We start from the raw sequence: 5,104 nt of genomic DNA, 5'->3' as shown, positions 1-5,104 counted from the left end.
CAGCAGGGGCTGGTCCGGCGTGGGGCACCGCAGGTGCTGCAGCGCTCGGGAGGAGCCGAAATCTCAGTGCTGTCTGTCCTGGAGCTTGCTGATTTACGGCAGGTAGACACAGGGTAGCTAAGGCGACTAGAGCCGCTTGACCCAGGGCCTGAAGGACCCAGCTATGGAAGATATCTTCTCCTAGGTCATGATTTCAGCATCCCTCTTGCCTATGAGCCCCTCTGTGGCATCCTTTCGGGGTTGAGGGATGTGGTGATGATAGAGCTTGGCAGGGCCATCTGCCAACCTGCTGCCAGGACCTCTTCACACAGGGGTCTGTGGAGAAACTCACCTGGGTTGAGGCTGTGGGGTGGGACAGGTCCTGCCTTCCCCAGACCCTGTCGGAATGCCTGACATGCAGGCTGTGTCCCATTAAATTTCCGGGAGGGGAAGAGGTTTCAAGAAAGGCCATTCGGCTCTGCTGTGGTCCCTCAGGGAAGGAGGGGCGAGATCCTGCTTCTGAGTGATACAAAGAGACAAGCCGACGCTGGGTGCTAGTGCCCCAGGGTGATGATGGGGTACCTTGAGATCTCAGTCTTAGCTTTTTCTTACAGCAGCATGCTTGTGCCAGACCTTTGATTCAGAGCCCTCGGGCGCTAAAGGTTGGAGAAATTCTGAGCTAATCTTCCCTTCTGCCTTTGGGGTTTTTTTTTCTTTTTAAACAAAGCTTCTCGGGAAAGTGACCTTAAGGATTGTCTGATCAACATTCACGCAGTCCTTACACCATAGCAACGTACACATGTATGGTTAATTATGAACAGCAACTCAATATGGAGGAGGGAAGTGTGTGAAAGGTATATCCCAACACACTGACTGCCTGTTGTGTCTTGCTCAAATGCATAAAACTGCCTAAAAGAAGGGGACTTGATTCTTGCTGACTTTCTGCCTTTGGGTAACAAGGTAAATAATGGGGACTCATATTTGCTTGACAAACATCTTGCTCCTGTTTTCACTGTTGTACTATTAAAAGTCAAATTATTTTCTTATGCTGTTCTTCGTGCCCAGCTGTCAGCATTTTCTGAGCCTGGGTGGTGGAAGTCAGTGCAGTTGTTTCATTTCTTCTTTTCAGATTCTTTGTGATTCAGTGTTTGCTTTTCAGATGCAGAGCAGGGATATGTACTTGTATGAACACCAACATTTTCAATTGTTTTTTCTTGGAAGAAATGTCATGTCCACAGTTTTCTCTCCTCCCCCAGCCATTTCCGGGCAGCCTGAGATTGCAAGATTGCGGTTTGGCCCAACAGAGGCACTCTAAGGTCCTGATCCTGCAGTCCAAACTGAAACAATGAGCTCTGATTGCAGGATAAGTGGGAGCGAAGAAGTAGAGAAAGGTCTGTGGGAAACGAGAGAGATGATCCTAAGCAATATATTGGGAGGAATAAACCATGAAGAGGGATGGCTGGCAGATGAGGCTGCTGCTGCTGCGGTAGAGGGCTTGGACCAGGACTCTGAATGCACGCTCCTCTGTGCCACCGATTTCCCGTGTGACCTCTCGGTGAGCAACTCACTGGCCCCGTTGTCTAAAACGGGAATAATGATATTTTTTACTGTCTGAAGAAGACTTGCAAAGGTCTGTAGGTGCCTGGCTCCCTTCACCTTGGGTCCCTGCAGGTTGCAGAAGCAGTCACCTGAGGTGCAGGGATGAAGGTGGGATGAGAGGGGTGAAAGGGAAGCAAAGCGCATAGGGAACAGGTGGAGAGAGAAGGATAGAGTGAATGGGAGGAGAGGAAAAGAAGACTGATGAAGCTTCAAAAGCCATGAAAGGAACTGTTAAAAAAACTATAGATTACCTTGCGTGGGGTTTAATCCCAATTTTTAATGCTGAGGTTGCCTCTGGATGGTTGTGCCTACAAGGGAGAGGTGCCTGCTAGAGTGCTGTTTGCTCAGTCAAGAAGTGTTTGCCTTTGGCAGGCATGCAGACCTGGCTCCCTTGGGGAGGGCTGGTCCCATGTGCAAGACAGGAGGGAAGCCCGCTTTCCACCCTTCCTGCCACACAGAAAAGCAGAGGCCTTCTCCACAGCACCCAGGAGCTGCTGAGCTGTGCTCCCCTGTGGAATAGGCAGCATGTTCAGCAAGTCTGGTGGGAGGGGAGGCCGAGGTGGTCCCTGGTGCCATTAGGAGAGGTCCGGGCTGCCTCTCCCATGGGGAGAAGCAGGAAGGGAGGAAAAGCCTGGGGGACTTGGGCTGGTCTGCTGCAATGGTGGGGGGAATGCCCAGCATCCTCCTCTCGATTTCCTGAGCTGGGGCAGATCCAGGTAGTCGGTGAGAGAACTTCTGCCCTCCCTGTCTTATTTTCTGCTTCCCGTGAAGAACCGCTGGGATTAGCAGTGGTGGCTGCCTGAGCCAGAAGAGCCAGTGGCCCGTCAGTTTTGGCACCACAGGACTGCAGGAGTAGACTTTGCCTGGCCAAGCCACTGGAGATGACCACAGCTTTGTCACGAAGCACCTGACAGTGTGGTGTCACCTCCCCAGTGTGGTTTTGGCCCAGCTGAATGCTCTTAGAGGTGGTTTAATGTGGTCTCTTGCGCTACAGGAAAATCTGTCTCTGAAAATACTTCAAAAGACAGCAGAAGTTTTAAGCCCTCTGGATGTGATGAAGACGCTGGTCACAGCAGGCTTGCAGGCTTGGCCCCTGTTTAACAGGTGGAGGCTGTTCCCTGGTCCTCTCTGTCTGTTGTGTTTGCAACAGGTTTGCGTGAAGTGCACCTTCCTCCTGTAGCTCACCTGAGCACCCTGCAAGCAGCAATTTATAGTTGCAGCAGCCCGGGAGATTGGTAAATAAACGTAACTAATTCCTTCAAATAAGGAATGCTGGCAAGGCAGTGATGAACACAACACAAGTGCCTACATGTGATTGCTTACCTTGTACTTGTCTCAGGACAAATTATTTCCACAGATCTAAATGGAGCCAAAAGACTGACATGGTAGTTTGTACCCTTGACAGTCTCTATGCCCGAGAGGGCTACCTTAGAGTAATGACAAAAGCCAAGTCATGGATACTGCATGTCCATTGCTCGTAGCTCACCCTCCGGCCCATCATCTCACTGCTGCTTCCCTGGGACTTTGGTGGCTAATACAAGGGGAAGAGGACCTCAGTTTGCCATGTGAGTAGTGGAGGAGGCATGAGTCCTCAGGCTGAAGAGTTTGGTGAGGGAAAACTGTCCTGAGAAAGTTTGGTGTGCTATGCCACACTCCCTAAAAGCTCACAGGCCTTGGGTGTTTTCTCCATGGCTGACAAGTGCAGACTGCTTGGTATTTACGCTTCTGCTGGTGGTCCCCACTGGTGTAACCAAAGGAAATGCTGCTTTGGGGACAGTGGACATCTCTTCAAAAGCGTAGAGCTACAAAGTGCAGTGAAGAAAGGAGCTTGTGCTTCCAAACAGTGGATAAAAGAGGGGTAGAAGGGACAAGAGGTGAAAGACGAGGTGAACAGGTGGGAAAAGCCCTGCTTACACTGCATGGGAAGCTCTGTAGCTTGAGTGTATGTTTTGTGTTTATTGGGGAAAAAAACAGTGACAGAGTAGCAAGGGGAGGGAAGCCTGGGACTGTTCTGACCTTCCAGGGCATGCACTGTCTCATCCATAAACTACAGGAGAAGGAGACAGTATAACCAGGAATAACTGCTCTGCAAAGTCTGCTCTTCTGGCTTAGTCTGTCTTTCCTTACCTTCAAAGCTATCTGTAAGTTGACATGACGTATCTGTCTCTTTCTTCACCAGGTTTTGCCTCCCTGTTGCATGTTCTTTGCTACTACCAACACTTACATTGTTTTCCTGAAAATGGGACAAACCTTTCGGGCAGGCTTCCTACCCCCTTCTGTTGTAATGTGTGTCTTCGCTTTGCTTGCCCATGCACATTGGAAATGCTTGAAGGCATTCGTGGTTTTGGAACTGAGAAGCAAATAAAACACCACAGCAGACCTCTATCAATCTATTAATGCACCGTTAAGATCACTGTTACGGGGAGAAACACCCATTCTGCTTGTTGCTGGTTCAGGCAGTGGTCATTAGATTGGGGTGGTTAAGGTGGAGGATGATCACTGGACAGCCTGTCTGCACGGTGCCTTAGACTTTCTGGGCTTTGCCACAACATCAGCCTGCATTTGTGTATTACTTGCAGAGCAAGGAGATGGTTTCAGAGACTCTTTCCTCACAGCATAGCTGAAACTGGGAGAGCTTTGCTGTCTTTTGTTTTATGAGGAGATAAATAGCCCTCCTCATTTTCCAGCAACTCTTCACTTTGAGGTTTGGCTGGGACTTTGGGATAAGTGTCGTTTTCACAAGCATCCCAGACCAAAGGGTTGGCTAATCATGCAAGGGGAAAATATGCCCTTGTGGCGATGGTGTGGGACTGTGGGGTTGGGTCTGTGTTGAGACTCTCTGCTAGAGACTTCCCTTGCATCTGAGGAGAGATCTGGCTAAAGTGGCCCCAGTCTTGAGCATCTCTGCTCTTGGAGAGGCGGTAAGGCATCTGCCCTGGGATGTGGTCAGTCCAACACACTCACACTGCAAGGACTCGCTGGGGGCTGGTTGCTGCCTGGCTCGCGCAGTTCCTGAGGTCACGAGGAGCCAGGAGGGCTGAATCTTGCAGTGGGTGCTCCCAAGCAGAATGGGGTCCTTGGGAAAAACAAACACACAGCACCTGCAAAATGCAGTGCTCCTCAGCTTGCTGTGAGTCTTGCTCTAAGCCCTGGCTGCTCCCAGCTGGTTTCACTGCCTGCTGACCCAGCTCTTTCTGTCTGAACTGGATGTGTACCTTCTGCCTTACCCAGCTCCTGCCTCTGCCTTCTTTGCCTATTGCAGGCTGAGGGCCACGACTGCCCAAGCCCTGCTAATGGTACGAGTGGGACCTCATGGAAGTCAGTGGAGGCCAATGTAGGTGCACAGGTCAGAGCACAGCACTGTCAAAGCCTGCAAAACACCCCTTTGGTCCTAAGGTGGCAAATTGTATTCATTTTTCTTTTATAACATCCAGGAGCCTGGTCTTGAAGCAGAACGTGCCTGGTTTGTACAACACCAAATGCAAGAAAGGCAAACTCAGCCCAGAAGAGTTTACAGTCAACGTCT

The sequence above is a fragment of the Pygoscelis adeliae genome, unplaced genomic scaffold, assembly GCF_000699105.1.
Source record: "Pygoscelis adeliae isolate BGI_AS28 unplaced genomic scaffold, ASM69910v1 Scaffold610, whole genome shotgun sequence".
Lineage (NCBI taxonomy): Eukaryota > Metazoa > Chordata > Aves > Sphenisciformes > Spheniscidae > Pygoscelis > Pygoscelis adeliae.
This window is presented reverse-complemented; position numbering follows the sequence as displayed.